At 42.2% G+C, this 12,251-nt stretch overlaps 1 protein-coding gene across 1 annotated transcript in view; it reads right to left on the reverse strand.

Moving 5' to 3' along the window:
- LOC102805467 (set1/Ash2 histone methyltransferase complex subunit ASH2-like) overlaps positions 1–12,251 on the reverse strand; it is a 67,873-nt gene that overhangs the window by 13,676 nt on the left and 41,946 nt on the right. The gene's annotated exons all lie outside the window — the stretch shown is intronic.

The raw sequence follows: 12,251 nt of genomic DNA on the forward strand, positions 1-12,251 counted from the left end.
ACGCATACCCAGTCAAAAGTCTAATCCCTGACACATGTACAAGTTGAGGCAACATTGGAACATGCATACCCAGTCAAAAGTCTAATCCCTGACACATGTACAAGTTGAGGCAACATTGGAACATGCATACCCAGTCAAAAGTCTAATCCCTGACACATGTACAAGTTGAATCAACATTGGAACACACATACCCAGTCAAAAGTCTAATCCCTGACACATGTACAAGTTGAGGCAACATTGGAACATGCATACCCAGTGAACAGTCTAATCCCTGACACATGTACAAGTTGAATCAACATAGGAACACGCATACCCAGTCAACAGTCTAATCCCTGACACATGTACAAGTTGAGGCAACATTGGAACATGCATACCCAGTCAAAAGTCTAATCCCTGACACATGTACAAGTTGAGGCAACATTGGAACACGCATACCCAGTCAAAAGTCTAATCCCTGACACATGTACAAGTTGAGGCAACATTGAAACACGCATACCGAGTCAACAGTCTAATCCCTGACACATGTACAAGATGAGGCAATATAGGAACACGCATACCCAGTCAAAAGTCTAATCCCTGACACATGTACAAGTTGAGGCAATATAGGAACACGCATACCCAGTCAAAAGTCTAATCCCTGACACATGTACAAGTTGAGGCAACATTGGAACATGCATACCCAGTCAAAAGTCTAATCCCTGACACATGTACAAGTTGAGGCAACATTGGAACATGCATACCCAGTCAAAAGTCTAATCCCTGACACATGTACAAGTTGAATCAACATTGGAACACACATACCCAGTCAAAAGTCTAATCCCTGACACATGTACAAGTTGAGGCAACATTGGAACATGCATACCCAGTCAAAAGTCTAATCCCTGACACATGTACAAGTTGAGGCAACATTGGAACACGCATACCCAGTCAAAAGTCTAATCCCTGACACATGTACAAGTTGAGGCAACATTGGAACACGCATACCCAGTCAAAAGTCTAATCCCTGACACATGTACAAGTTGAGGCAACATTGGAACACGCATACCCAGTCAAAAGTCTAATCCCTGACACATGTACAAGTTGAATCAACATTGGAACACACATACCCAGTCAAAAGTCTAATCCCTGACACATGTACAAGTTGAGGCAACATTGGAACATGCATACCCAGTCAAAAGTCTAATCCCTGACACATGTACAAGTTGAGGCAACATTGGAACACGCATACCCAGTCAACAGTCTAATCCCTGACACATGTACAAGTTGAGGCAACATTGGAACACGCATACCCAGTCAAAAGTCTAATCCCTGACACATGTACAAGTTGAGGCAACATTGGAACACGCATACCCAGTCAAAAGTCTAATCCCTGACACATGTACAAGATGAGGCAATATAGGAACACGCATACCCAGTCAACAGTCTAATCCCTGACACATGTACAAGTTGAGGCAACATTGGAACATGCATACCCAGTCAAAAGTCTAATCCCTGACACATGTACAAGTTGAATCAACATAGGAACACGCATACCCAGTCAAAAGTCTAATCCCTGACACATGTACAAGTTGAGGCAACATAGGAACACGCATACCCAGTCAAAAGTCTAATCCCTGACACATGTACAAGTTGAGGCAACATTGGAACATGCATACCCAGTCAAAAGTCTAATCCCTGACACATGTACAAGTTGAGGCAACATAGGAACACGCATACCCAGTCAAAAGTCTAATCCCTGACACATGTACAAGTTGAGGCAACATTGGAACACGCATACCCAGTCAAAAGTCTAATCCCTGACACATGTACAAGTTGAGGCAACATTGGAACACGCATACCCAGTCAAAAGTCTAATCCCTGACACATGTACAAGTTGAGGCAACATTGGAACACGCATACCCAGTCAAAAGTCTAATCCCTGACACATGTACAAGATGAGGCAATATAGGAACACGCATACCCAGTCAAAAGTCTAATCCCTGACACATGTACAAGTTGAATCAACATTGGAACACACATACCCAGTCAAAAGTCTAATCCCTGACACATGTACAAGTTGAATCAACATTGGAACACACATACCCAGTCAAAAGTCTAATCCCTGACACATGTACAAGTTGAGGCAACATTGGAACATGCATACCCAGTCAAAAGTCTAATCCCTGACACATGTACAAGTTGAGGCAACATTGGAACACGCATACCCAGTCAAAAGTCTAATCCCTGACACATGTACAAGTTGAGGCAACATTGGAACACGCATACCCAGTCAAAAGTCTAATCCCTGACACATGTACAAGTTGAGGCAACATTGGAACACGCATACCCAGTCAAAAGTCTAATCCCTGACACATGTACAAGTTGAGGCAACATAGGAACATGCATACCCAGTCAAAATCTAATCCCTGACACATGTACAAGATGAGGCAATATAGGAACACGCATACCCAGTCAACAGTCTAATCCCTGACACATGTACAAGTTGAGGCAACATTGGAATACGCATACCCAGTCAAAAGTCTAATCCCTGACACATGTACAAGTTGAGGCAACATTGGAACACGCATACCCAGTCAAAAGTCTAATCCCTGACACATGTACAAGTTGAGGCAACATTGGAACACGCATACCCAGTCAACAGTCTAATCCCTGACACATGTACAAGTTGAATCAACATTGGAACACGCATACCCAGTCAAAAGTCTAATCCCTGACACATGTACAAGTTGAATCAACATTGGAACACGCATACCCAGTCAAAAGTCTAATCCCTGACACATGTACAAGTTGAGGCAACATTGGAACACGCATACCCAGTCAAAAGTCTAATCCCTGACACATGTACAAGATGAGGCAATATAGGAACACGCATACCCAGTCAACAGTCTAATCCCTGACACATGTACAAGTTGAGGCAACATTGGAACACGCATACCCAGTCAAAAGTCTAATCCCTGACACATGTACAAGATGAGGCAATATAGGAACACGCATACCCAGTCAACAGTCTAATCCCTGACACATGTACAAGTTGAGGCAACATTGGAACACGCATACCCAGTCAAAAGTCTAATCCCTGACACATGTACAAGTTGAGGCAACATTGGAACACGCATACCCAGTCAACAGTCTAATCTGTGACACATGTACAAGTTGAGGCAACATTGGAACACGCATACCCAGTCAAAAGTCTAATCCCTGACACATGTACAAGATGAGGCAATATAGGAACACGCATACCCAGTCAACAGTCTAATCCCTGACACATGTACAAGTTGAGGCAACATTGGAACACGCATACCCAGTCAAAAGTCTAATCCCTGACACATGTACAAGTTGAGGCAACATTGGAACATGCATACCCAGTCAAAAGTCTAATCCCTGACACATGTACAAGTTGAGGCAACATTGGAACACGCATACCCAGTCAAAAGTCTAATCCCTGACACATGTACAAGTTGAATCAACATAGGAACACGCATACCCAGTCAAAAGTCTAATCCCTGACACATGTACAAGTTGAATCAACATAGGAACACGCATACCCAGTCAAAAGTCTAATCCCTGACACATGTACAAGTTGAATCAACATTGGAATACGCATACCCAGTCAAAAGTCTAATCCCTGACACATGTACAAGTTGAGGCAACATTGGAACACGCATACCCAGTCAAAAGTCTAATCCCTGACACATGTACAAGATGAGGCAATATAGGAATACGCATACCCAGTCAAAAGTCTAATCCCTGACACATGTACAAGTTGAGGCAACATTGGAATACGCATACCCAGTCAAAAGTCTAATCCCTGACACATGTACAAGTTGAGGCAACATTGGAACACGCATACCCAGTCAAAAGTCTAATCCCTGACACATGTACAAGATGAGGCAATATAGGAACATGCATACCCAGTCAAAAGTCTAATCCCTGACACATGTACAAGTTGAGGCAACATTGGAACACGCATACCCAGTCAAAAGTCTAATCCCTGACACATGTACAAGTTGAGGCAACATTGGAACACGCATACCCAGTCAAAAGTCTAATCCCTGACACATGTACAAGTTGAGGCAACATTGGAACACGCATACCCAGTCAAAAGTCTAATCCCTGACACATGTACAAGATGAGGCAATATAGGAACACGCATACCCAGTCAACAGTCTAATCCCTGACACATGTACAAGATGAGGCAATATAGGAACACGCATACCCAGTCAAAAGTCTAATCCCTGACACATGTACAAGATGAGGCAATATAGGAACACGCATACCCAGTCAACAGTCTAATCCCTGACACATGTACAAGTTGAGGCAACATTGGAACATGCATACCCAGTCAAAAGTCTAATCCCTGACACATGTACAAGATGAGGCAATATAGGAACACGCATACCCAGTCAACAGTTTAATCCCTGACACATGTACAAGTTGAGGCAACATTGGAACACGCATACCCAGTCAAAAGTCTAATCCCTGACACATGTACAAGTTGAGGCAACATAGGAACACGCATACCCAGTCAAAAGTCTAATCCCTGACACATGTACAAGTTGAGGCAACATTGGAACACGCATACCCAGTCAACAGTCTAATCCCTGACACATGTACAAGTTGAGGCAACATAGGAACACGCATACCCAGTCAAAAGTCTAATCCCTGACACATGTACAAGTTGAGGCAACATTGGAACATGCATACCCAGTCAAAAGTCTAATCCCTGACACATGTACAAGTTGAGGCAACATTGGAACATGCATACCCAGTCAAAAGTCTAATCCTTGACACATGTACAAGTTGAGGCAACATTGGAACACGCATACCCAGTCAAAAGTCTAATCCCTGACACATGTACAAGTTGAGGCAACATTGGAACATGCATACCCAGTCAAAAGTCTAATCCTTGACACATGTACAAGTTGAGGCAACATTGGAACACGCATACCCAGTCAAAAGTCTAATCCCTGACACATGTACAAGTTGAGGCAACATTGGAACACGCATACCCAGTCAAAAGTCTAATCCCTGACACATGTACAAGTTGAGGCAACATAGGAACACACATACCCAGTCAAAAGTCTAATCCCTGACACATGTACAAGTTGAGGCAACATTGGAACACGCATACCCAGTCAAAAGTCTAATCCCTGACACATGTACAAGTTGAGGCAACATAGGAACACGCATACCCAGTCAAAAGTCTAATCCCTGACACATGTACAAGTTGAGGCAACATTGGAACACGCATACCCAGTCAAAAGTCTAATCCCTGACACATGTACAAGTTGAGGCAACATAGGAACACGCATACCCAGTCAACAGTCTAATCCCTGACACATGTACAAGTTGAGGCAACATTGAAACACGCATACCCAGTCAAAAGTCTAATCCCTGACACATGTACAAGTTGAGGCAACATAGGAACACGCATACCCAGTCAAAAGTCTAATCCCTGACACATGTACAAGTTGAGGCAACATTGGAACACGCATACCCAGTCAAAAGTCTAATCCCTGACACATGTACAAGTTGAGGCAACATTGGAACACGCATACCCAGTCAAAAGTCTAATCCCTGACACATGTACAAGTTGAGGCAATATAGGAACACGCATACCGAGTCAACAGTCTAATCCCTGACACATGTACAAGTTGAGGCAACATAGGAACATGCATACCCAGTCAAAAGTCTAATCCCTGACACATGTACAAGATGAGGCAATATAGGAACACGCATACCCAGTCAAAAGTCTAATCCCTGACACATGTACAAGTTGAGGCAACATTGGAACATGCATACCCAGTCAAAAGTCTAATCCCTGACACATGTACAAGATGAGGCAATATAGGACATGCATACCCAGTCAAAAGTCTAATCCCTGACACATGTACAAGTTGAATCAACATAGGAACACGCATACCCAGTCAAAAGTCTAATCCCTGACACATGTACAAGTTGAGGCAACATTGAAACACGCATACCCAGTCAAAAGTCTAATCCCTGACACATGTACAAGTTGAGGCAACATTGGAACACGCATACCCAGTCAACAGTCTAATCCCTGACACATGTACAAGATGAGGCAACATTGGAACACGCATACCCAGTCAAAAGTCTAATCCCTGACACATGTACAAGTTGAGGCAACATTGGAACACGCATACCCAGTCAAAAGTCTAATCCCTGACACATGTACAAGATGAGGCAATATAGGACACGCATACCCAGTCAAAAGTCTAATCCCTGACACATGTACAAGTTGAGGCAACATTGGAACATGCATACCCAGTCAAAATCTAATCCCTGACACATGTACAAGTTGAGGCAACATTGGAACACGCATACCCAGTCAAAAGTCTAATCCCTGACACATGTACAAGTTGAGGCAACATTGGAACACGCATACCCAGTCAAAAGTCTAATCCCTGACACATGTACAAGTTGAGGCAACATTGGAACACGCATACCCAGTCAAAAGTCTAATCCCTGACACATGTACAAGTTGAGGCAACATTGGAACATGCATACCCAGTCAACAGTCTAATCCCGACACATGTACAAGTTGAATCAACATAGGAACACGCATACCCAGTCAAAAGTCTAATCCCGACACATGTACAAGTTGAATCAACATAGGAACACGCATACCCAGTCAAAAGTCTAATCCCTGACACATGTACAAGATGAGGCAATATAGGACACGCATACCCAGTCAAAAGTCTAATCCCTGCCACATGTACAAGTTGAGGCAACATTGGAACACGCATACCGAGTCAACAGTCTAATCCCTGACACATGTACAAGTTGAGGCAACATTGGAACACGCATACCCAGTCAAAAGTCTAATCCCTGACACATGTACAAGTTGAATCAACATAGGAACACGCATACCCAGTCAAAAGTCTAATCCCTGACACATGTACAAGTTGAGGCAACATTGAAACACGCATACCCAGTCAACAGTCTAATCCCTGACACATGTACAAGTTGAGGCAACATTGGAACACGCATACCCAGTCAACAGTCTAATCCCTGACACATGTACAAGATGAGGCAACATTGGAACACGCATACCCAGTCAAAAGTCTAATCCCTGACACATGTACAAGTTGAATCAACATAGGAACACGCATACCCAGTCAAAAGTCTAATCCCTGACACATGTACAAGATGAGGCAACATTGGAACACGCATACCCAGTCAAAAGTCTAATCCCTGACACATGTACAAGTTGAGGCAACATTGGAACACGCATACCCAGTCAAAAGTCTAATCCCTGACACATGTACAAGTTGAGGCAACATTGGAACACGCATACCCAGTCAAAAGTCTAATCCCTGACACATGTACAAGATGAGGCAATATAGGACACGCATACCCAGTCAAAAGTCTAATCCCTGACACATGTACAAGTTGAGGCAACATTGGAACATGCATACCCAGTCAACAGTCTAATCCCGACACATGTACAAGTTGAATCAACATAGGAACACGCATACCCAGTCAAAAGTCTAATCCCGACACATGTACAAGTTGAATCAACATAGGAACACGCATACCCAGTCAAAAGTCTAATCCCTGACACATGTACAAGATGAGGCAATATAGGACACGCATACCCAGTCAAAAGTCTAATCCCTGCCACATGTACAAGTTGAGGCAACATTGGAACACGCATACCGAGTCAACAGTCTAATCCCTGACACATGTACAAGTTGAGGCAACATTGGAACTTGCATACCCAGTCAACAGTCTAATCCCTGACACATGTACAAGTTGAGGCAACATTGGAACACGCATACCCAGTCAAAAGTCTAATCCCTGACACATGTACAAGTTGAGGCAACATTGGAACACGCATACCCAGTCAACAGTCTAATCCCTGACACATGTACAAGTTGAGGCAACATTGGAACTTGCATACCCAGTCAACAGTCTAATCCCTGACACATGTACAAGTTGAGGCAACATTGGAACTTGCATACCCAGTCAACAGTCTAATCCCTGACACATGTACAAGTTGAGGCAACATTGGAACACGCATACCCAGTCAAAAGTCTAATCCCTGACACATGTACAAGTTGAGGCAACATTGGAACATGCATACCCAGTCAACAGTCTAATCCCTGACACATGTACAAGTTGAGGCAACATTGGAACACGCATACCCAGTCAAAAGTCTAATCCCTGACACATGTACAAGTTGAGGCAACATTGGAACTTGCATACCCAGTCAACAGTCTAATCCCTGACACATGTACAAGTTGAGGCAACATTGGAACACGCATACCCAGTCAAAAGTCTAATCCCTGACACATGTACAAGTTGAGGCAACATTGGAACACGCATACCCAGTCAACAGTCTAATCCCTGACACATGTACTAGTTGAGGCAACATTGGAACACGCATACCCAGTCAAAAGTCTAATCCCTGACACATGTACAAGTTGAGGCAACATTGGAACATGCATACCCAGTCAACAGTCTAATCCCTGACACATGTACAAGTTGAGGCAACATTGGAACACGCATACCCAGTCAAAAGTCTAATCCCTGACACATGTACTAGTTGAGGCAACATTGGACATGCATACCCAGTCAAAAGTCTAATCCCTGACACACTGATAAATGTTGACATTTACCACGCCCGCACTGAACGCCGTAAAGCTGAACGGACGTGGCGGCGAACTGGTTTAACTGTCCATCGCCAAATCTACAAATCTAAACGAAATAAAGTTAATGATCTTATTGATGTATCACGTAGGAGTTATTTCGCTGATAAGATCGCGGATTGTAATGGTGACCAAAGAAAACTGTTTTCCATCGTAAATGGTCTTCTAGGCTCGACAAATAATTTGAATGCGTTGCCGATTCACGATAACAAAATAAATTTAGCGAATCGTTTTAGCATGTTTTTCGTGGATAAGATTAAGAAAATCAATCAAGGACTAAATCTAAATTTATTGAATGGAAACCGTTTTAACGAACTGCATGATGAATTGAAATGTTTTGAACCAGCCACGGAGGATGAAATAATTAAAATTATAAAAAAATCGTCGTCGGCTTCGTGCGATTTGGACTGTTTACCCACTAATATATTAAAAGATGAAAAGATCCTTTCTATCCTGCTTTCACCTATAACAGATATCATAAATGAATCACTTCGCACTGGAAGTGTTCCTGAGAAAATGAAATGTGCGCTGATTAAACCTCTGCTCAAGAAAGCATCGTTGGATTCAAACATGCTGAAAAATTATCGACCGATTTCTAATTTGTCTTTTATATCTAAGTCCTTGAACGTGTCGTTGCATCCAGAGTGAAACAACATTTAGAGAATTATTCGTTGTATGAAGAGTTTCAATCAGCGTATCGGACCGCACATAGCACTGAAACGGCTCTTTTGCGGGTCGCTAACGATGTACTATGCAGTATTGATAATTCTAAGAATTCAGTTGCTCTCGTACTTTTGGATCTTTCAGCCGCTTTTGATACTGTGAATCACAGGATTCTCATCGATAGGTTGAGATCAAATTTTGGTTTAAATGGTCTCATCATCAAATGGTTTGAGTCGTATTTGAGTAACCGCATTCAAAAAGTGAAAATTGGAAATGTATTTTCTGATATGACGTCTATATTAGTAACCGGTGTTCCACAGGGCTCCGTCTTAGGGCCATTATTGTTCTCAATGTACATGCGTCCATTGGGCGAGTTATTGCGACGTCACGGCGTAAAATATCATTTTTACGCCGATGACACACAGATTTATTTATCGGTTTCTGAAGATGATCAAATTCGCGCCCGGGTGATACTTCAGACATGTATTCAAGATGTTAGCGATTGGATGTCTTGTAATTTCCTACTTTTGAATGTGTCGAAAACTGAATTTGTGTGCATGTCGTCTCGGAGATTCTCACAAGACTCGTGTCCTTTGTCTAGTATCGCAATTGGTGAAGAATTGGTTAGTGCTTCGTCAAGTGCTAGAAACTTAGGTGTCTTGTTTGATTCGCAGCTGTCTATGGAAACACACATTTCTACTATTTGTAGATCTGGATATTCCCATCTAAGAAATATTAATCGTATTCGTAAATCATTATCCCAATCTGATACTGAAAAGTTGGTACATGCTTTCATATCTTCTCGCTTAGACAGCTGTAATTCACTATTGTCTGGTCTCCCTGTAACTAAGATAAAACCTCTTATTCGTGTACAAAATGCAGCAGCCCGCCTTGTCACTCGTGCTCGAAAATATGACCACATTACAGACATTTTTATTAAACTTCATTGGTTACCAGTTGTACAAAGAATCAATTTCAAATTACTTTTACTAGTGTATAAATCTTTGTATGGTTTTGCCCCAAATTATCTATGTGAATTAATCGAATTTTATGTACCGAGTTGTAGTTTAAGATCTGAATCGAAGTTTCTTATTAAAACTCGTCAGATGTGTAGTAAAAAGTCCAAGGTGTTATACAAAGACCGTGCTTTTGAAAATTTAGGTCCTAAACTTTTTAATGAATTACCTCTGTCTGTTCGTTCTAGTCCTTCAGTAGACATTTTTAAATCCAGACTGAAAACGCACTTATTTAAATGTGCTTTTAATATTTGACTGATTGTTTATTGTATCAGCGCCTTTGATCTTCATATGTTGGAATTGTTGCGCTTAATTAAATAGAGTTATTATTATTATTATTATTATTATGTACAAGTTGAGGCAACATTGGAACACGCATACCCAGTCAAAAGTCTAATCCCTGACACATGTACAAGTTGAGGCAACATTGGAACACGCATACCCAGTCAAAAGTCTAATCCCTGACACATGTACAAGTTGAGGCAACATTGGAACACGCATACCCAGTCAACAGTCTAATCCCTGACACATGTACAAGTTGAATCAACATAGGAACACACATACCCAGTCAAAAGTCTAATCCCTGACACATGTACAAGTTGAGGCAACATAGGAACACGCATACCCAGTCAACAGTCTAATCCCTGACACATGTACAAGTTGAATCAACATAGGAACACGCATACCCAGTCAAAAGTCTAATCCCTGACACATGTACAAGTTGAGGCAACATTGGAACACGCATACCCAGTCAAAAGTCTAATCCCTGACACATGTACAAGTTGAGGCAACATAGGAACACGCATACCCAGTCAACAGTCTAATCTGTGACACATGTACAAGTTGAGGCAACATTGGAACACGCATACCCAGTCAAAAGTCTAATCCCTGACACATGTACAAGTTGAGGCAACATAGGAACACGCATACCCAGTCAAAAGTCTAATCCCTGACACATGTACAAGTTGAGGCAACATTGGAACACGCATACCCAGTCAAAAGTCTAATCCCTGACACATGTACAAGTTGAGGCAACATTGGAACACGCATACCGAGTCAACAGTCTAATCCCTGACACATGTACAAGTTGAGGCAACATTGGAACACGCATACCCAGTCAACAGTCTAATCCTTGACACATGTACAAGTTGAGGCAACATTGGAACACGCATACCCAGTCAAAAGTCTAATCCCTGACACATGTACAAGTTGAGGCAACATTGGAACACGCATACCCAGTCAAAAGTCTAATCCCTGACACATGTACAAGTTGAGGCAACATTGGAACACGCATACCCAGTCAAAAGTCTAATCCTTGACACATGTACAAGTTGAGGCAACATTGGAACATGCATACCCAGTCAAAAGTCTAATCCCTGACACATGTACAAGATGAGGCAATATAGGAACACGCATACCCAGTCAAAAGTCTAATCCCTGACACATGTACAAGTTGAGGCAACATTGGAACACGCATACCCAGTCAAAAGTCTAATCCTTGACACATGTACAAGTTGAGGCAACATTGGAACATGCATACCCAGTCAAAAGTCTAATCCCTGACACATGTACAAGATGAGGCAATATAGGAACACGCATACCCAGTCAAAAGTCTAATCCCTGACACATGTACAAGATGAGGCAATATAGGAACACGCATACCCAGTCAACAGTCTAATCCCTGACACATGTACAAGTTGAGGCAACATTGGAACTTGCATACCCAGTCAACAGTCTAATCCCTGACACATGTACAAGTTGAATCAACATTGGAACACACATACCCAGTCAAAAGTCTAATCCCTGACACATGTACTAGTTGAGGCAACATTGGAACACACATACCCAGTCAAAAGTCTAATCCCTGACACATGTACTAGTTGAGGCAACATTGGAA

This window comes from Saccoglossus kowalevskii, chromosome 19, assembly GCF_978046115.1.
Source record: "Saccoglossus kowalevskii chromosome 19, keSacKowa6.1, whole genome shotgun sequence".
Taxonomy (NCBI): domain Eukaryota; kingdom Metazoa; phylum Hemichordata; class Enteropneusta; family Harrimaniidae; genus Saccoglossus; species Saccoglossus kowalevskii.